This window comes from Topomyia yanbarensis, chromosome 2 (assembly GCF_030247195.1).
Source record: "Topomyia yanbarensis strain Yona2022 chromosome 2, ASM3024719v1, whole genome shotgun sequence".
In the NCBI taxonomy this organism is placed as follows: domain Eukaryota; kingdom Metazoa; phylum Arthropoda; class Insecta; order Diptera; family Culicidae; genus Topomyia; species Topomyia yanbarensis.
This window is the reverse complement of record NC_080671.1, coordinates 206,166,956-206,190,110: the sequence shown is the minus strand read 5'-3', so window position 1 is coordinate 206,190,110 and position 23,155 is coordinate 206,166,956. Positions and strand designations below refer to the sequence as shown.

The following is a 23,155-nucleotide window of genomic DNA, read 5'->3' as shown; positions in this document are numbered from 1 at the left end:
CTTTGTTAAAATCTTAAACAACTTTTCCGGATGATTTCAGATCAATTTTTAGTGGTCAACAAACTTGTAGACAATTAAATTTTCTATCAAATTCTCACTTTTAGTGTTGTTCGAATGTATAAAGCACCATCTAGGGACAGAAATATGAATTATCTCCAGTAGTAAAACCTATATTGTTACGAAAAAACTTCAAAAAAAAAAGTTGCTCTGGACCCCCCGACGGATTATTTTGATCTTAGTTTCAAATGAAAGAGGAAAGCCCATTCTTTCATATTCCGAAGTTTCAGAGATGCTGAATTTTTTTGCATAAAATTGTTCTAATAAATACACCGTGAGAATGGTGCACGCTTAACGGAATGGAAGTCAACGTTAATAAATGCAAAGTAATCAGTTTCGGACGCTTGCTTACTCCAGGACGTTATGAATACAGCCTAAAAGGAAGAACAATTGAAAGCGTCGACTCGATCCGTGACTTGGGAGTGCTCTTCGATAGGAAGTTGAGCTTTTCCGACCATATCACCGCGACAACTGCTAAGGCATTCGGAATGCTGGGCTTCTTAAAGCGGAACACCGCGGACTTCGATGATTTCTACGCACTAAAAGCACTCTACTGTGCACTGATCAGAAGTGTTCTGGAGTATGCTGTGCAAGTGTGGGCACCATACCATGCCGTTCAAATTGACCGACTAGAGCGTATACAAAGATGTTTTGTGCGATTCGCCCTCAGGAAACTTCCATGGAATGATCCAGTTGTGTTGCCTCCTTATGCCGATAGATGTATGCTACTTGGTCTGCAGACTGGCGACTCGCCGTATCTTCCTGCAAAGAGTTTTTGTTTTCGACTTGCTGTCAGGTAATATCGACAGTCCCGATCTTCTCTCGGGCGTTAATTTGTATGCGCCTCCTCGTGTTCTCCGTAACCCCACTCTGTTGTGGATCCCTAGACACCGTACTTCATATGGACAAAATAATCCACTGGAAAGATGTTGCCGCAGATTTAACGAAGCTTCTTCAGTGTATGATTTTAACGTTTCCAAGCATAGATATAAGATATTAATAAGAAATATATAGTTTTAAAATGCGTCTGTAGGGTGTATACCGAAGATAAGGAAATAAATAAAAGGAAATAAATAACTTTAACGAGAGACTACAAAATGAAAAATACCATGTGAGAAATTAGATTTTTTTCTATTTTTCATGGATAAGCTGAACGTTTTGTTCATTGAAGTGAACAGTTTTGGTTCAACCTCTCTCAAGCCTGTTAGGTGTATTACCAAAACGATTGTACCAAAATCATTAAAAATAAAGCAAAACAATGAACAAACATGAAGTTTTGGAACCATGGAAATTTTTAATGTTATGGATAGTATCTGCATTAAACTACGGATGTTACGTTTGTGACGATACCTTTTTTGTTGCGGTAACTCGTCACAGTACCCGAAAAAACTTTCCCTCATTTCAGACAGTTTCCGCAGTTCTATCTTTGATAACCTAAGAATATAATATTCATTGAACTGAATAATATAGGAGATAATAAATATAGAACCAACAATATTCGTTGAATGAATAATAAAATACAACATTCTTTCTTTCGTGACCTGTTCTTCAATGTTTACATTTTCTTGGACAATAGAACCATGCATTTCTATTTTATTCATGTGCAATTTATCGGTTGTACGTTGAGAAATCAACGTACACTGAGTTTTCGCATGCTGAGCTTTTGATCTGCTATAGAGAACAATAAAATATTGATCGAGTTTGATAAGTTTCCAGAGTAATTCTACAACATCAAAAGAAGTACAAACATTCACGCTCTTATCACTTGAGATTCCCACTGCCAAGAAAAGATAGGTGGGTAATGCTTGTGACATAGCCAGAGTTTCGTGACGTCGTGACTACACTTCGGACATTTTAACTACAGTAAGATTCCGTTTTTGGCACGTTCCGATTTTGGCAACAAATGGGTTCCGGTTTTGGCAACAACCTTGTTGTACATAATAAGTCTTTTAAAAATGTGCAATAGATATTTTTTTGAATCAATTGACATCACATTTGGCTTTATTTCCAAACATGGGTTAATCCTCAAAGGCGCAAATCATTCTTTTTTTTTTTCAAATTTTGTTAAAATTATGGCATAGTTTCAATACATTACTGTGATAATTCTTTTTTTAATGGGTTAATAGGACTGCAGCTTAGAGCTTAGGGGATCTCGGTCCGTCCCGCGAGACGAAATTTGCAAAATCGGACGAATTAGCAACTGTCTGCCAAGTAAACACCGGTCTTCGGGAGGAGGACTAAATTTTGCGCCTGTTTGTCTCGAAGTGTGTAACGTCAAGTCCCCTATTTTGTCTAATCCAATGTATCAAGCTCCTACCAACGTGTGTCAAATCGTCAGTGAGATGCAATTAAAACTTCGCATTGATTCCGCTTCTGTCTTGTTCCTGATCTCCTCTTGGGTCCCCTAGGTCTGAAGCGGATCAATCGACTATTAACTAATTCAGAGCGCACTGATAATCGTAATGTCCACGAATACTAATTCCCTGTAACTATGTATTCTGCCAGTTATTATTCCTGTTCTAGTGTGTAATTATGATTGTAAGGTTTGATAAACATAAATAATTTAAGATTTTAATTGTTAGAACTAAGTCATAGAGAACAAACGTCCAGTTTCGAACAAACAATTTTAAAATGCTTGTTTTGACATTTGAACAAATATTTTCTAGACCATTACGACCACCACACTGGCACTCACGCACCAAATAGAACGAAGACAGAACCACCTCTGGTGGCAACCTCTCAATTACATTTGGATGTGACCCCTACTAAATGTTTACGTTTGAGATGGATGTCTGTTCTCTGTGCCGAAATTGATGTTGCTTCTCAGTTTTGCACGACCCAGGGGGAACTTGGCCTCGATCCCACTATTCTATCATCGATGTTACGTGATATTCGATATGGAATATTTTTTGTTTGGGGTCCATTCATAAATATTGTCTCGCAGAAAAATTGTATTTTGTTTGCATTTTGTATGTTTATTTGCAAAGACAATCTGTTAGCGTAAGCTTCATATCAGGTTAAGAAAATGTTACTTGTAGAGAGATACATTTATAAATCAGATAAAACTAATACTAACTAAACTATGGAAAGGGTAATTGTTGAAAAAAGTCTAAAAATTGTTGGTTTTATTAACCCCGCTCCACTAGCACGTCTTAAATTTTTAGTTCTCTCGGTAATTCATGGCTTTTCCCCAACTGTCAATACGCGACATCATTTATGAACGGCCCTTGGTAATATCTTTAGAGCAGACAATCCAATGAAAAATTGGATTAACAGGATTTTTGTGCGTTTAGCACCTTGTGTCACATCTTTATGTTTGTTATACATACTAAGAATACCAAATCATTTGATGTGATGGCCGGAAGATTAGAGAAGAACCAACCCCCCCCCCCCTTCCTCCCAATACATTACTGTGATAATTTTGAGATGATTTTTGCAAGTTATTTTAAAAGAGCTTTATGCATTTAAGGCTCAAGTTACCTCAAGGCTTGGTAGTGTGCGTAAGAAAAATTGTGTTCAGCTTTGCCACCAGATTATCCATTTAAACCTTTTCCAAACTCTAAAACAAGACTATCAGTCGATTTTTTAGATCATCACGATTCAATTCATGCAAAATACTTGCTGGAAAAACCATCAGCTTAGCTAAATGGCGCTTTTGAAAAAGTGGCTGTGCCACTTTTTCAAAAGCACCATTTAGCGAAACCGATAGTTTTTTCAGCAGCTATTTTGTATAATTTGAATCGTTGTGATCTAATAAATCGGCTGATATTCTTCTTTTAGAGTTTTTAAAAGGTTTAAATGGATAATCTGGTGGAAAAGCTGAACACAATTCTTCCTACCCATACTACCCAGCGTTCAAATCTAACACATGCTCAAAAAAGGTAACTTGAACCTTAAGGGTTAACTATATTTTACACTCTACAGGTCGTATTTAATGAATACAATAAGTTTTGAAATGTATTATTTAAGTATAATATAACTGGTTACAGTGTAACTAGTGTCTGACGGAATCAATTTTAATAGTAAGACCCAGAGCCTGAGATTTTAAGAGTCAAATATACTGCATAATAAGATTAGTTCTGGAGAAAATTTTCAATTGAACCTTAGTAACATTGCGAGCTTCTTTCTCTTTCGATTAATTCGACGTCACTACACAACTTGGCACTAAATTTTCAGTAAGGGAAACCGAAGAGATTTGAAACAGAGGAGAGTTGAAACAGTGCCCATTACTAGCGAAACAGTACCGTTAGGGATTCGACACTAATACATTTATTTATTTTACACGCAGAAGAATCAGGCCTTCTTGAATTAACAAAACGTTTAGTTGAATTAAAAACGTGGCGAATGACTGTTTCAAATTGAAATGGGCGTTTTTCGAAAGCATGTATTTGGTTTAGTTCAACAAATACTTCTGTTTACATTTTAAATAGAAACATTGTTAAATCAAAATAAAATTTGTTAGATCTAACTGATCCCTTTGTTAAAAACCAACAGAATCTTTCTTTAATTTCAACTAAATTTGAGTTGTTCTCTCCTTTGGTTAATACAAACGATTCGTTTTTGTTTATTCAAACTTGTTTGTTCGGTTAAACTTATCATGATTTTGTTGTTTCAAACGAAATATTTGTTGAAACTACTGAAAAGCCAACAAATAAATTAGTTGGTAATTTCAACCGACAGTATTGATTGAAGCAAACCTGAATCTTGTTTGTCACTATATCAAACGGGAAAATTGTTATTTAAAACCAAAATTTGTTCATTTTTACTAATTTTTTTTCTGCGTGTATATCGTGCCCACAAATCTTCCAATACACGCTAACTACGTTAAATGAGTGGTTGAGTATTTACGGTAAACACACTACAAAAAAACGAGCAAAAGTAAGTTTTCGTTATATTCTTCAAATTGGTATAAATAGGGTAGACGTGCCCTTATTCATCTCATTAGTCAGGATGTTACACTATTTTGGTTGTAACTCGGCTTACAGTGATTGGATTGCCCTAAAATAGGTATCAGCAGCCTTGGTTCGTTTCTAAGAAGCAGTAACACAAAAAATATGGTTTGAAAAATGTAGAAGTACAACGCTCCCTTATTCATCCTACCAATTGACCTAATGCGTTGAATAGAGATAGCAGACTCTACTCTAACTAATGTATTCAAATGGGTGAGATGAATACAGGAGCTAAGATGAATTAGTGCACAATAACCCTAGGATATTAAGTGATGTTTTAGCGAGAAAATATTATTATGTAGTCTTAAAGTTAACATTTATGAATTGTGTGCGTTTTTTTCTATCTTTTCCATGTATAAATTGTAAATTGTGGAACAAACCTTACTTCTCGACCTAGGAGAGTTGAAACACCTTGTTTCAACTCTCCTCGATGATGAACTTCTAGTCTTATGGCAATGTTATAATCACATTAACGTTCCTGAACAAATAATAATAATCAAGATTCTTCTTTCCTGAATTGATAACAGTGATCAACATTCTTAATTGATTAGTTCTAGGTCATTTATAACCACGGAATATGCATTTGTTCTAATTGTTTACTCCTATCAGTTTCTGAGCTTGGAGCGAAGTAACCATAATTCAAAATATACCAAATACTACCGATATGGGTACCAAATTATCTGGTTTCATAAACCCGTATCACTTGTAGACATAAATAGTATCACTGGTCATATCAACCATTTTGATGAATGCAGAATGTCCTAGGGGAAGTGGTTGGACAATAATACAAAGCTAAATATATACGAAAAATGGGTATCAAATTTCTTGATTTTACAGTTATAGTTAATTAGTGGTTAGGAAAAGTATCTGACTATTATTACTGCTGATATCAGTGTAGAAATTCCTGCATTTGTAACCAAAATCTAAGATAAATTTTCAAAACCAGTGTTAGTTTATACGTAGATATACACTGAAAAATAATGATAATAATGCATGTCATTTTAAGGAATTATCGTAGTGTGAACGAATAAAAATGACACAATTGCAACATTTGATGCTTTAGAAAACGTTTTGATAATATTTAAAATAATTGGTTACTTGTTTCAACTCACATTGATTGCTGTTTCTACTTACCTCGGTATAAGGAGAATTGAAACAAAGAGAACACTTGATTGATGCTTTATTATTGATTTGTACCAGTTATTCTAATGTAATTTGATAAAGCATAAACAGAAGTAAGAAATTTAAAAATAAGCAATCATCGAATGACAGTTTTTGTCGATTTATCTAAAAAAAAATAAAAATTGTTTCAACCCTCCTCGGTCTCCCCTACATATCGAAAGCTGACCATAGTGCGTTCCAAAGCCGTATTTAAGAATACAAAACTGATAGCTCCCAAATAATTTGTTTAAGCTTTATGATGCCTTCGGCAAATTTGTTTTTTTGCCGATTTTTTTCAAATGAATGGAATTAGGGTGGTCCTTGTGGTTATGGTGTTCAAAGTATCGACTGTTTAGATGTGTGAAGTTTACCTGCGCAATGCCTCACAATATAACACAAATAAATTCAAGCAAGTTTGCTGAATAAACAAGGCTATCTAATGATTAATTGTTATGATCTATTTTTAAGATTTTAGGTAGCGTGGCTCTTAAAAATCGGTTTGTTTATATTATTTTTTGATGTGTTAATCTCTCGCAAATGCATCTAGAGATTTTAGTAACATTCATTGGAGCATATTGTTATGGTAGCACAGATGTTTCAATCACTTTTGTTTGGACAGTCGCAAATGATTTTTATAACAACAATGGTTTTCTTCAAACCATTGCAATTTGATTTTCAATCTATCAATTCAATATCAAAGACAAACGATTGGGTAGCTATGGAGAGCTGATAAATTTATTTATTGAAGTAGAATACTTCTAAAGCGGACCCTACACGTGCAGAAATATTGACAATAAATCGATTATTGATCAATATATTGATCGTGTAAGGGTTTCTTGGAAATATTGATCATGCAGATATCAAAGCGGACCCTACACGTGCAGAAATATTGACAATAAATCGATTATTGATCAATATATTGATCGTGTAAGGGTATCTTGAAAATATTGATCATGTAGAAATCAAATGGGATTGACGGATTGATGCAATCTTGTCAATATTTTTATTGACAATATTCTTGTCCCGTGTAGGGTCCGCTAAATGGGATTGACGGATTGAAGCAGTCTTGTCAATATTTTTATTGACAATATTCTTGTCCAGTGTAGGGTCCGTTTAACGTTTCAATATGGGGTCCCGTTTCAAAATATCGGCTGTGGCAGTCGCGTCAGATTTTGAACGTTAATAACTTCCATCATACTTAATAGAATGATTTGAGGTTTAAGGCAATTTTATCGAAAATATGTTCCGCAATGTAGTACAAAAATTTGGAGTTTGTATAACACGCATTAATACCAAAAATACTGTGTTTTAAAAAATCTTTCAAAACTACCGAAAATGGTGAAAATTTTCAGCTCATCTCGGCCAGAGCTGTCAATATGGTGAAGCAACCGAACACTTAAATGATGAAAAGTTTTAAATATAGGTCCGCTACAGATTTGTTTCTATAAACATTCGTATTTGGTTGCTTGGCGCGAACGGATGGCTGTACAATACCGAGAAATATTTGTGAGCTGTACACGATGGTGGATGAATCAGTTTGTGTCGATACGTGCAACTAGCAGAGGCCATCATTTTCATTTCTGATGGATGTAAGGTAGCATACACACACGAAAAAAACTGATTTCAAATCATCTGACTGAAGCTCATTCCTGATTGGTTCACGCTAATCTAATCGGTTTTAGCAAGTCTACTTGTCAGATGTCCACCGACTGTATGTCAACACCGGGAGAGAAGGTGATTATTAAGATTCATCTCCGTGGATTTATTTGTGCAGCTCCGTGTTAGAAAGCAGGAACAATGGGAACAAAAATCTCCCACCCAGAGAATATTTTCTTCGGCAAACAAATTAGCCCTTATCAGCGCTATCATTCCACTCGAAAGAATTAAATTTTAAAATCTTTTCTTTCGCCAACTATTACTGTGACTACGACTAACGTTTCAAAATAGAAGCCCCATTTAAAAATATCGGAAAAAACCGAAGGTCGCGTTTTGAAAGTTTGTAACTTTCATTGTACTTAACCAAAATACACAATGTTTGAACCAATCAGTCGGAAAAATAATCAGGAACCTTCTATAAGATTTGCAAGTATGTATAACTTACATGAATAAATCAAAATTGATTTTCCGAAATCAATTATTATCTGTCCCACCATTGGCCAGTACTATTCGCGTATGCTAGTATTTCATTTCATAGTTAGCCTCACCTTTTTTTGCGACGTTAATCCATGCAATGATTTTTAAAATATAAGGTTTGTTTGAATTTTTCGACATTCGTTTACATGTTCCCAATTCCGGCGGAAGAAGCAGTAAAACAGGAGCATCATCGCCAGGTCAACTACATGTGTGTTACATCGCCAGGCTGGCAGGAAGGATTTTAATACGGTTGCCGGAAAGGAAAAACACCACGAGTACTGGCGCTTCCGGATCGTTTAAGGTGACGGTCGAGGATAAGAAACCAGCTGGTGATAAGAAGGCTGCAGCGAAATAAAAACCCGAAGAAATCGACTACCACAGGAGAGAAGAAAAACCGCTGGTGGTGGAGGTAATGAGAAGGTTAAAAAACCAAAAGATGCCGCTAAAAAGCAGGCTGCGAAAGAAGGCCAACGCTGTCGCTGCAAAGACGGTAGCAGCTGGCAATAAACAGAAGGCCAAACCAACGAAGACTGTAGAGAACAAGCCAAATAAGGCCGCGCCGCACCTGCCAAGAAATCTGCCCCAAAGATCACCGCCAGCAAGAAGTAAACTCGCGCGTCCGCAATGTTGCCAAAACAGTCCTTTTCAGGACTAACAAAATCTGCTTGTGTATTGCCCATCCTATGAATTTTAAGACCCTAGCGCGTGAAATTTTTGACAGCTTGTTTTCCGCGCTCACTAATACTAATGCAGCATTTTGACAACAACATAAAATAGGTCGTGTCATTTTTTATCGACGAGCGTAGCAAATTTCAATCAAGATTTAAGTAAATATTTAAAAAAGATATCCATAGAATGGCTGATATACTTTCAGAAGTCTCTAAGCGGCGCGCATCGGTTAACACTGTTTATTATGTGCTGTACGGCTACTAGTTTTTAGGACTTTCAAAAGCGAAACTTGCCATCATGTACCGGAAACACAAGTCTACAATAACTAACTGGATCCAAACTTACCAAAGAAACGGGTTTTTTTTCGAGGAAAGAATATTATCGGGATGTAAAAAAATTTGGAGCAGATAAACGAGAGTGGTTGGTGGAATTATTTCTTGCTAAACCAACGTTATACTTAGATGAATCAAAAGAACTGTTTGCTCGCCAATTTAACATCACAATTTCGGCGTCCTCGATTTGTCGTATATTGCACAACGAAGGATTAACCTGGAAAGCGCTGGAACGAAGAGCTATACAGATCAGAACGGAAGATATCGTAAGGTTTTGTGAGGAATTGCATCAAATCAAGTGGGATTACCATAACTTAGTTTTTTTGGATGAGGTAAGCTTCGATTCCAGATCTATGCTACGCACAAGAGGATACGCTGTGCGGGGGAAACGGTTGATATGTAGAGGCGAATTTGTAAGACGACCAAGAGTTTCATTGCTATGCTTTATAAGCCAGGAAGGCATGCAGGAGGTTTTCTGTACCGAAGGGACGTTTAATAGGACAACATTTTTCGCTTGTTGCAGACAGTTTGCTCTTAATTCAGATAATGTACAGTGTTACCCGGGTTATTGCTCCGTATGGATTCTTGATGGAGCTCGCATTCATTGTGATTCTGCAATAATTTCCTATTTGCGCGCATTGGGTATTTATGTAATTTTTCTACCTGCATACTGTCCTTTCTTCAATCCAATAGAGATCGTATTCGGATTAACCAAAAGGCACTTGAAAAAAAATCTACCAAGAGACTCGCGAGAAGGACATTCAATTAGTGGTTGCAAAGGCGTTGGATACGTTTTCTAATCACCCAATGAACAATCTGTTTCGCAAATGCGGTTATGTAAGAGGTGGAAGATTTGACCCAACAATTGCCCTAGAAGAAAATCTCACTGGCCTTGGGTTTGAAGACAATTCAGAGAAGCGAAAGTAAAAAGTTTATTTTTTTAAATATAAACATCGTTTTTTAAAAATTATACATGTTTTCTTATTAAATAGAGCATTGGTAATTAAAAAGAAACATATTAAAAGGAAACATTGTTTTTTGTTATGAGCAAAATCATCATTGATGATCGACATCATCCATCTCCTCTACGCGACTGGCTAAAAATGCTCCAAAGTCTGTTTCCTCCACTTGCACTGCTTCTTCCGCTGCTGAAATGAGCGTGTCGCCGATTCGGTCTCGTTGCTCAAGGGCCTCTAGGTGCCGTTTCACTGATTGCATTTTGACAATCATGTTTTGAGCAGTTAGTTGCATGTCCTCAAAGGCTTGGTGTCTTCGAACGGAAAGTGCTGCGTACCATTTACGGTGGAGTGCAGATGGAAGACGGCACATGGAGACGGCGAATTAACCATGAGTTGCATCAGCTGTTGGGGGAGCCGCCCATCTGTCATACCGCGAAAATCGGACGACCACGGTGGGCCGGGCACGTAGCCAGAATGTCGGACAATAGCCCGGTGAAAACGGTTCTCAATTGTAATCCGACCGGTACAAGAAGACGTGGTGCGCAGCGAGCACGATGGATCGACCAGGTGGAAGACGATTTGCGGAGCCTTCGCAGACTGCGTGGCTGGCGACGCGCGGCCATGGACCGAGTGGAATGGAGAAATCTTTTGTATACGGCACAGGCCACTTCGGCCTTAATCTGTTAATAAAAAAAAATAAAAGGCTTCACGAAGTGATTCTACATCGCCATGATACCCAGCATTTACACTATGGGCAACAGCAAAACCTCGACGAATTGCTTTCAAACGAGGCTGTTCTTTAGCCGAAAATAATTTCACCAAATGTGCGGGGGGAACATCGTGTAGCAACCTTTCTTGGCAGTGAAACTCTGAAGTATAAATGGCATTAGCCCACATCATCCACGCAATGTCCTTTGCTTCCCATTTATCACCATGGATATCTCGCAATTTTTGCGCAAGAACCGCAACTGATTGGTTCGAAGCAGCCCCAGCCTTGTCACGTTCCTCCGGCTCCAACAAACTTCGCGCACTGTCTTGAAAACGCTCTTGTAGTTGACAGAAAGTGAATAAACATGCAGTAATAGATGGATTTCTTTGTTTCTCCAATTCTGTAAAAGTGTAGGGGTGACTTTATCTACCGTGTAACATCTATGGTTGGTTTTATCATTAAACAACGCAAAACGGATAAAATCGTCCTCTTCCGGAATCGGCTTGGAGCTCCAAACAGGCATTGCCACTCCTCTTTCATCGCACGTAAAAATCACTTCTCGTTTCAAAAAAATTTTCGGCAGCAGCCAACAACTATGAGTGAATTGCTCGGCAGTATTTCCGGAGACTCCCCATTTACCTACTTCCTTGCCGGAACTATGGCCCTTAAAATCCCGTACCGCAATCAGCAGCCAGCAACCAAGCAATCCTTCTGGCAATTTGTTCTGAGAAAATCTGCTTTCACTTTGTTGATGATCAACATTTTCTGCTTTGCTGATATCCATCCCGGTGTCGGACAAGCTTAAACTGTATTCAATCATTTCAGTTGACAATACAGCACCAAGAGAGTCATCGTCAACCAAAACATCCTCCCGAGAATAGTTGATTCTATTCAACTTCCGGATCCGAATCCGGGGGTAGTGAATCGTCCGTATTCATTGTTGTTTTAATCTATATTTGCCGAGACTGAAAACGGTTCTGTAAAAACATAATATCACATATTTTAGTCTTTTGTTATGAAATTTTGAAAAATATCCTAATCTAGCAGCAGCAAATTGCAAACACAAAACAAAAAGAACGCATATGTATATGTGTTGTGAGGGGAATGCACTGTGCAAATATTTTCAACGCAGGAGTCTTGTTAGGTGCAAAATGCGCAATAGAATGATTAGCGCAATTTTTCCGCTAATGCTATTTCTCGTGTTCCTAGCCTTAGCAGCGCTCACATATTCAAATTGTGATAATAATTAGCGGATTTTTCTCATCGGCAAACAAATTATGTACTTTTCAGTTCCTATAAAAAAGACGAGCATGTAATGTCTGACAACCGAAGTGTTGTGAAGTTTCAATTAAAAATTCTTGCAATATATTTAATTCGGGCCTGAAAAGGACCATTGGTTTGTTTTATCGCGGGAGGAAAATTCCGCTCACTTCCGATAGCGGCGAATTTCTCACAGGGTGACAGTTCCTGTTCAAGCATGGTGGCATTTGGTTTCTCAACGTCACCAGGGGTTGAGGTACTTTCGCGGATGGTTTTCGTTGCTGACTGCTTTCGGACGGTCTGTTTGGTATGGGCTATGAGCCTATGACGCGAAAATTTCTGCTATTCTGGTGCACGAATGATGAGAAAACCGACCGACCAATATTTAGTATAGTAGTGCGCACTACTATCACTCTCTTGCTCGCTCGTTTTCATGCCATGCACTTTTTCATTCCTTTCTGCTACTAATACTAGCATAACGTAAACGAATACGCGTCTTTCCCCCATCATCCATTTAGTGGGCAGTGTTGCCAAACGCATTTTCAGTTTTCCATCAATAAAATTTCAACAATTTTTTCAAAGAATGTTGAAGATTTGAAAAGACGAAAAATAGTTGATAATGGAAAGAATTTCCAATTTTAATTTTTAATTTCTTAACCATAATTATAATAACGAATCATTTTAAAATTTTCCATTCAAACGTGATTACGTTCAATAGCATTAGATTTGAATTAACGCCCCGAAATGTAGTCACGACACTCTGGTTATGTCGCAGACATTACCCACAGTTTATAAAGAACAGTTGCACAAAGACTGAAGCAAATCTACCTATCCAACACTGAAAATGTCTTCCTAACGGACACGAAAATAATGCTAGAGTGTGTGGGGAGTATCGTTATTATGTGATTATAATTTCGAGAAAAAATTCAATGATGTGATTTTAACATTATTTAAAACCAGGAATATTTCGATTAAAGATAAAAAATTTTAAAAATATATGAGCAGTGATATTTAAATTTGGCACTATTCCAAACACCGGAACAGCGCTGGGTAGTCTTAATAATCTTCCCCCAACAGTGGAAATATAAATATATAGACAGTGGAAATATAAATATAAGATAGGTAGATAATGTCAACGACATTACCGAAATGAAGTAGCATACATTTTAAGCTATTAATACGAATGCTGCAATTTTTACTAATTTCAGAAAGGTTTTATTAAAATAAGTTATTTCGGTGTTTCTAATGGAAATAGCGAAATAACGGAATAAGTATATCCGATTCTCTGCTGTTGCCAAATGAATTGTTTCACTCTCATTAAATTGTTCATTAATTTTCAGAAAGAAGAGATAACAGCCCCAGGAGCGAAATCAACACTACCATGCAGTGAATTGTTTGAGTTTTGACGTTCAGTGGGCCGAAGAAAAGCGATACGAATTAAAGGATACGTTACACCTCCGTCATGAGGGGCATTGCACTCGAGAAATGCGCGAAGATTATGAGAATTCTACTGGACGGCGCATAGTGTCGCCTAGCCGTACAAAACCTCAAAAATTTATTTTGAGTTTTTCATGATTTTTCTCTGTTTGTAAACAAGGTCTTGAGGACAAAAGATAATTTTTTTACAGAACTCCAAGGGGGAAATTGATGATCAATTCTCGAACAAACTGTGTTCAAACCTATGATATTCAAATGAATATATCGTTTTAGTTAAGATTCCGGTTAGGGTCAACTGATTTCATTAGTAAGGTTATTCGCTGGACTAATATTTGCCATTCGATTTAGTCGATACAAGGCTATCTTCTCACTCACTCTTTCTTAGGAACAAATAATAAATCGTGCATTAATGTTCAAAGTGGCTGTACTTTTTTTTGAAACAGTTCGTAAAGCTCGCTTGTGGTCCATGACTTGCAAAATAGTGTACTTTTCGAAAATAAATGTCTTGTTTTGTCCCTTTCTGTCCCGAGATATGAAAAAAGGTGATTTTTCATGATATGCCTGAAGATGACGCATGGTAGTTTTTGATTATCCAGGGTTCGCTATATAGTTTATAAAAGTCTCTTAGCATTATCAACAATTGAAAAAATGTGTATTCTGCTAAGAATTTACTAAACCATTTTTTTTGAAAATTTTAAGATGCAGTGCACTTTATATTCATAAATGTTGAATTTTCAAACCATCCTAGGTGCCAAAATTTTGAGGTAGGAAATAATAAAAAATAACACCAACTATGAATTCAGCGACGTAAAATTACCCCAATGTGAAATTTTCATCCCATTCGGACCCCTTTTGAGGTTTTGTCCAACTTTTGTATGGAAAGTGATCACTGTGGGACGACTGTATTTGATAAAAACATGAATAAAATCAAATTTTCTTTTCTTTCATCTCATTCCATTTCGCACATGATTAAAAATCCTTGAAACATTTTTGAAGTCGTAGATTGAAAATCCAAACTTTAAAAATGATGTTCCATTTTCGGCACGGTTCCGATTTGGGCAACTGAAAAAATTAAAATTGTTGCCAAAAACGGAATCCTACTGTACTTTTAGCGCTGATAAGGATTATTTTGCTTGATAAAGAAAAACGTCAATGCCGAAAGTAGATTTTTCCTATCTTATTCAATACTAAGTAGTCTTCACGACGACGACAAACACATAGGTAGATATAAGTCAGCAGCATCCAACAATCTTTGAATTCAGCACATTGTTCAGTCCTTCGAGTAGATGCTCTGTTTGCTTGAAGCAGAAACAATTTTTTTGCGGATCTATATTTTAAATTTTCCATCATTTTATTGTTCGGTTGGGGCACTATGTTGACGGCTGTGACCGAAATGGGCTAGACAATTACACTTATTTTCGAGCCATTTTCGAAAGGTTATTCCAAACACTATTTTCCGTTGGTAATGCAAGTCCTACACGGATACGAAAAACTACCAAAAGATGAGCTCTTTTGACTCAATCTTGGGATATCGTGGAATAAGGTAAAATTAGGTAAACCGTGTTAAAGGTAGTTTCCCTTTAACCACGGCAAAAACCACAACTCATTGACAGGTTTTTTATACTCAACCTTGAGTTAAATGTGCCTAAATTTAAGTTGAATCTACCTAATTTTAAGTATACCTGAAACAACTCAAAAGTACCTTATTCCATGGAAGGCCTCGACTGAGTCGAATCTCTTTGTTTTTGACAACACTAATAAGTGCGAAAGCGACGCAAGACTCAAAACTACCTAAATTTAAGCTAAAAGAACTTATTCTGCGGGTTGTTTTATTTTTCCGTATACATATTCCAAAATTTAATAGAACATCAAGACAGGAAAGTTCGCAAAATGAACTGATTGCTGTTCGAAGTTTCATGAAACACCTTCTCAAGCATACCACATGCATCGATGAGTTTCATATAATCGCTGCGAACATTTAGGGGTAAAACTCATCTCTGTTTCGACGAAGCGAGCTTTGCTTCTAGTTCGCTTTTTACAATCTTGGAAAAAGTTCATATGAACCTTAGAAGCACACATTGACGAACACGAGGTAACTTACCTCAGGTAAGCTCTAAACGCGTGGTTTTAATGTTTTTGAAACATTTGCACAAAGTTTCGAAACGGTGTTCGGTGAACACGTATGAAGCAGTGTTACAATATTCACAGATTCCTTTTCACAGATGACAGATTGTTGGCATTTTAATTGAAATTTCAGAGATATCCACAGACTTTGGGAAATATTGTGATTCTTCACAGATGTTTTGTAAATTAAATACAGATTTTCATAGATTTTTTCCGGTTTTAGTCATCACAGACGGTAAAAAAAATTTTTTTGACCGAAATACAGATTTCAATGTGGCGCCCCTGATATGAAGCGATTGCCTCGTCTATTGGATGCATCACCTGTGACATGTTCGCTAGGTAACTGTCTTAAAATCATAAACGGTAAATCTTATTTCGAGTATAAATATAATGAATTATTTTAAGATTATAATTTAGGATTTCAGGATTAAATCCGTTGCATACCTTACCAATTTATAAACCACATATGAAGTGATTGCTTCGTCTATTTGAGAATCGCGAACATCGTTGTAGGTGACTATAGGAACATGACTAAGATAAGCGACCCCCTCAATACGTCGAGTATAGGGCTCATATTATATGCTCGAATCAAAACTCGTCGAAATGTCAGTTGACGATAGGTTCATCCGGAGTGTTCATTTGTGTTTACATTTTGCTAGCGTTGCCAACTTTATTTTAATTCCACCACCCAATGTGGCTACGCCACATCTTTGCGATTGATTGCGATTAAACTAGGGATAGCCCTTATGTTTGAATAAGCCGGGCAAACGAGTGGGTCACAGGTTCGCTTGCTTCCGACGGCGGGTCGGTGGCCTCCTCGTCTTGGTTATGCGGCTAAGCCGCATCGCACTGGTACACCTTAAACAGAGGTCCCTAAAGGGTATCGGATAGTTACCGGAACCCAGTAAAGTTCAACCGGAATTCTGACTGTTTCTAATTCGCATTCCGGCTTCAGTGACACAACCGATTCTAACTAGAATCGGTTGCGTCGCTGGAGTCGGAATACGAATAAGCATTCCGGCTGAGCTGGAAAGTTTCCCATTATTTAATCTAGGAAATATTTAATCTGGGAAACATTTCTGGCAACGCTCCAGCATCCCGTTGAAATCTATCGATTTCGCCACCCGGGAGCCAGTTTGACGCTATGGAATGAACTTTGTTTACTTTCGACAAGTTTTGATTCGAGCCAGCCTAATCCTTCGGTGCTGGTGATTTTGAAATACTTCGAGGTAATTTTTTTCTGTGTTCGCGAACATCGTTTCAAAGCTCTGTGTAAGTGTTTAAAAATCATCGATCTCACTAACCAAGATCTTCGATCGCGTTCATCAAAAATTACACAACAGTTTTACTTATCTTTCCGAACATCAATGAAATGAACAAGAAGCTTCATTTTTCCTCGCCGAAGAGCACATGAAAGTGTAAGCGAAGAGCACAATTACGATTGTAAGCGATTGTGATGCGAAGCTTTTGTATGCGAACCAGCAACGCAAAGCTTCGTGTTTTGAATGTAGTTCGAGCATTTCCTGACCTGTACAACATTGCTACACTTATTTTCGACAAAATGGTGAATTAATTGATTAAATCCATGCAGTGCAGCAAAGGTATGACTTCCAAACCTTAGACGACTTTTCTTCCGTAATTTTGAAAAGGGGTCTCTATATTGAAAGGTCATTAGTTTTGACAATAAGTTCCTTAAAGTGATACTTCACCATGATAATTCATGCCTAACGTCCATTATGTCAATCGTCTATTATGCCATAAAGACCAACTATACATGTATACAGTGTATCAAAAAATTGTCCGTACAGGGATTGCTCGCATGCGCAGTTGTACATTAAACACAATAAGTTAAAGAATAAAAACCTAAAATTTGTTTATTTATGAACTAAAATAACTCCTTAATTCTATCAAAACATAAATATAAGAAAAATACATTCAACTGTAAAAAAATGAATAAAATAAACATCTCTTCCAAAATCATCGTCAAAGAATTGTCCGTACACGACAAGAAATGTTATTGAACTGACTTAAAATACAAAATTAATACTTTGTATGACCACCTTTTGCTGCAATTACGCTCTGCAACCGTCTTTTCGTCGTGGAAGCCAGTTTTTGGGTTGTTTCAGGTGAAATTTTCTGCCATTCTTCAACTAGAACCTTCTTCAGTTGGTTCTTATTTTGAATCGGATGTTCCCGGATTTTTCGTTCAAGATGACCCCACAAATTTTCTATGGGATTTAGGTCCGGTGATTGGGGAGGATGTGGGAGCGTCGATTTTACATTGTAGAGCAACCATTCCTTGACAATCTTCGAGGAATGCTTGGGGTCATTATCCTGAACAAAATTATCTCCATGGCCCAATTTCCGCGCGCTTGCTTTTAAATTGTTCTTTAAAATGTCAAGATACATGAATCTATCCATGGTAGATTCGATAAATGTCAAGTTTCCTGGACCACTTGCACTGAAGGCACCCCACACCATAACATGACCACCGCCGTGCTTTACTGTCGGCCGCAGATTTTTCGGATTTAACTCAGTATTCGGTTTGCGCCACACTCTAACCAATCCGTCAGTCCCGAAAATATTAAATTTGGTCTCATCCGTGAATAGAACGTTGTTCCAAAAATCATCTGGTTCTACTACATATTTTTGAGCGTATTCCAACCGCTTTTTGACATTTTTAGCAGAAATGAACGGTTTTTTACGCGCTACGCATCCTCGATATCCTTTATCGTGGAGGGCATTGCGTATTGTTTGTGGGTTAACTTTAATGTTGTCGTACCGCAACAGGTTATGTGCAAGCTTAGGAGCACTCTGTTTAGGATGTTCCTTGATTTCACGTAAAAGTATGCGAACGTAACGATCTGTAAGCTTCGGTTTGCGACCTCTTCCTGGAGCAGTCTCAAGAGATTTTGTTTTCTTGAAGCTCTGAAGTACATACTGCACCGAAGATCGTGGGCGATTCACAGTTCCTGCAATTTCGGACAGGCTTTTACCATCTTCTTTCAAATCAACGATCAATTTTCGGATGGCCAGCGGAATTTTAGTGTGAGAATCGTCCATTATACGGACAAAATTATCTAAGACCTTTAAATTGCACAAAAAACTAAAAAAAATTGATTTTATCGAATATGCTGTAAAAATCACCAGAAACTTATTCTACAGGACACGACGCGGGTGCTTGTTTCTACCTGTTTGACACATACATATATATATATATATATATATATATATATATATATATATATATATATATATATATATATATATATATATATATATATATATATATATATATATATATACAGGGTGTTTGGTTCATGGTTAAGAATCTCTCGGGGGGTGATAGACTGCCATATTTAGAGAAAAAAATTGTTCTACACATACCATCAAATCTCAACCGTTACAGAGTTATTGAACTTTTTGTGTAAAAAACTTATTTGTCTTAAAATACCTCTAACTTTAAAAGTATACTTTGTATTTTAAATGTTTCAGTTCCATTTGAAAGGTGAGAAAATTTCCTATTGAATGGTGTTCTCATATCTTTTAAGTAATTAGTTTTAATTACCTTTTAACTGTAAAGTAGTTAAAAGTTAGTGTTTTTGAGGAGGTTTTTGCTAATTTTCTCGAAATAATGAAGTATGATTATAGCAATATCCAGTATCCAAAAGTTGAGTTTTGGGACGATTCATAATTTGTTCTTGGACGTCATATTTCTATCTCTTCTCATTTCTTAGTAATTTCATTGCTATACTTTTCCCGTAACCGACTTGCAAGTGCTTAAAAGACTCTAATCTAAAAAATATGCTTTATATCATTATTTACAAGATTTCATTGGAAAGCTGAGAAAATTTCCTATCAATGTATGTACAAATGTCTTTTAGTTAAGTGTACTAAATGATTTTTTACTAACGAAATAACTCAAAATTTGTGTTTTTTGGAGAGTTTTTTAATTATTCTAATTATTAATCAACAAAATTTATCGTTACGCTTGTTCATTTGATGCCCCTTAATGTTCTCTATAACTTTTAATTTGACACTTTGTCTACATCTCTTTTCATTTTGCTGCTATTTAATAGTTAACACAGCATGAGCTCGCCACAAATGTAGTGGGTTCGAAATCGTTATTTTTGCATATGAAACGATGTGATAAAAACGATTTTGCGTCGAAACCAAAAGAGATAATTGAATGGAGTCAAAGAAAGAACTGTAGAGCTTGCTGAGATGCATTATTTCCATGATAATAATGGTGATGTTTATAATTTACTATTTTAAGAAAATTAACGAAAATGCTAATAATAGCACTAACTTTAAACTAATTTACTTTTAAAAGAATACTAAATTCACTTAACTGAAAGGTATTAATACATTTTTCACTGTAAAATTTTCCTGGCTTTCGAATAAAAAGAAAAAAAGTACAATAAGTGCCGTAATTTTTCAATTAGAGCTGGTACTAGTGAAAATGAGATAAAAATATCCAAGTTGAATAACCCAAAATCATGAAAATAAGAAAAGGTAAGTGTATCATGTCAAAGAACAAATTAAGCAGCTCATCAAGACTAACAATCTGAATTACTAAAATGATGAGGTTAACTATTATGATTTTCAAGAAATGAACGAAAAATCGTCTGAAATTGTTTAATTTTCAATAAATTACTTTGGAAAGGCTATTTAAACTCATTAGCTGAAACATGTGAGGGCATCACTCAATGCGAAATTTTCTCACCTTTCGAATGGAACTAAAACATTTAAAATACAAAGTATACTTTTAAAGTTAGAGGTATTTTAAGACAAATAAGTTTTTTACACTAAAAGTTCAATAACTCTGTAACGGTTGAGATTTGATGGTATGTGTAGAACGATTTTTTTCTCCAAATATGGCAGTCTATCACCCCCCGAGAGATTCTTAACCATGAACCAAACACCCTGTATATATATATATATATATATATATATATATATATATATATATATATATATATATATATATATATATATATATATATATATATATATATATATATATATATATATATATATATATATATATATATATTATATATATATATATATATATATATATATATATATATATATATATATATATACACTCAGGTTTTTTTTTACGCGGGGGATACGAGCCGCGTAAATGAAAACCGCGTAAATGAAAACCGCGTAAATTTCAAAATCCGCGTAAATGAAAACCGCGTAAATTTCAAAATCCGCGTAAATGAAAACCGCGTAAATTTCAAAATCCGCGTAAATGAAAACCGCGTAAATTTCAAAATCCGCGTAAATGAAAACCGCGTAAATTTCAAAATCCGCGTAAATGAAGACCACTTAAATTTAAGAATCCGCGATAAAGGGAACCTCATTGATGGATACCGCGTAAATTCCAAAATCCGCGTAAATGAAAACCGCGTAAATTTCAAAAACCGCGTAAATGAAAACCGCGTAAATTTCAAAATCCGCGTAAATGAAAACCGCGTAAATTTCAAAATCCGCGTAAATGAAAACCGCGTAAATGAAAACCGCGTAAATTTCAAAATCCGCGTAAAAAAAAACCGCGTAAAAAAATACCGCGCAAAAAAAAACCGCGTAAAAAAAAACTTGAGTGTATAATACTTGAGTGTATATATATTATATATATATTATATATATATATATATATATATATATATATATATATATATATATATATATATATATAATATATATATATATATATATATATATATATATATATATATATATATAATATATATATATATATATATATATATATATATATATATATATATATATATATATTATATATATATATATATATATATATATATATATATATATATATATATATATATATATATATATATAATATATATATATATATATATATATATATATATAATATATATATATATATATATATATATATATATTATATATATATATATATAATATATATATATATATATATATATATATATATATATATATATATATATATATATATATATATATATATAATATATATATATAATATATTATATATATATATATATATATATATATATATATATATATATATATATATATATATATATATATATATATATATATATATATATATATATATATATATATATATATATATATATATATATATATATATATATATATATATTATATATATATATATATATATATATATATTATATATATAATATATATATATATATATATATATATATATATATATATATTGGGGGTCGTTGAGTCAATTAGGAGGCATTGGAGTCTGCAGCGGTGATCACAAAAACTATTGGGAACATGTGATGGCATCATCACAGTTCCTCGATAGCGGAGTGGTTAACGCACACAACTAGAGATTGGGAGATCGCAGGTTCGATTCCTGCTTGAGGGCATACCTTTTCTCAGTGTTTTCCAATAAAGGGTGAATTTTCACCGTTTCTTCATTCTCACCGTACCGGTCATTCTTTCTCTGTCTGTTTTTCCAGTGGACACGTTCATAAAAATCCTTAAGAAACAAAAAAAGATGGGTGGGTAATGTCAGAGACATAACCGGAGTGAGGTAGAATACACTTTAGTTTGTTAATATGAATGCTACAATTTTGACTATCTTCTGATAGGTTGTATTAAAACTAGCTATTTCGTTATTTCTAATCGAAATATCGGTACACGTGCATCGAAAACCTAAAATATTTTATCCTCATATGGTAACCCTGAAAAGAGTATTTAATGAGAGTGAAACAATTCATTTGGCAACAGCAGAGAATCGGATATACTTGTACCGTTATTTCGCTATTTTCCATTAGAAACACAGAAATAACTTATTTTAATAAAACCTGAATTCTGACTGTTTCTAATTCGCATTCCGGCTTCAGTGACACAACCGATTCTAACTAGAATCGTTTGCGTCGCTGGAGTCGGAATACGAATAAGCATTCCGGCTGAGCTGGAAAGTTCCCCATTATTTAATCTAGGAAATATTTAATCTGGGAAACATTTCTGGCAACGCTCCAGCATCCCGTTGAAATCTATCGATTTCGCCACCCGGGAGCCAGTTTGACGCTATGGAATGAACTTTGTTTATTTTCGACAAGTTTTGATTCGAGCCAGCCTAATCCTTCGGTGCTGGTGATTTTGAAATACTTCGAGGTAATTTTTTTTCTGTGTTCGCGAACATCGTTTCAAAGCTCTGTGTAAGTGTTTAAAAATCATCGATCTCACTAACCAAGATCTTCGATCGCGTTCATCAAAAATTACACAACAGTTTTTACTTATCTTTCCGAACATCAATGAAATGAACAAGAAGCTTCATTTTTCCTCGCCGAAGAGCAA

General features: G+C 35.3%; 1 protein-coding gene and 1 pseudogene across 6 annotated transcripts in view; both read left to right on the top strand.

The window, feature by feature from the left end:
• The window catches only part of LOC131682775 (E3 SUMO-protein ligase PIAS2), a 172,920-nt gene that overhangs the window by 140,035 nt on the left and 9,730 nt on the right, over positions 1 to 23,155 (top strand). The window lies entirely within an intron of this gene.
• Positions 3,737 to 17,647, top strand: LOC131682779 (uncharacterized; annotated as a pseudogene).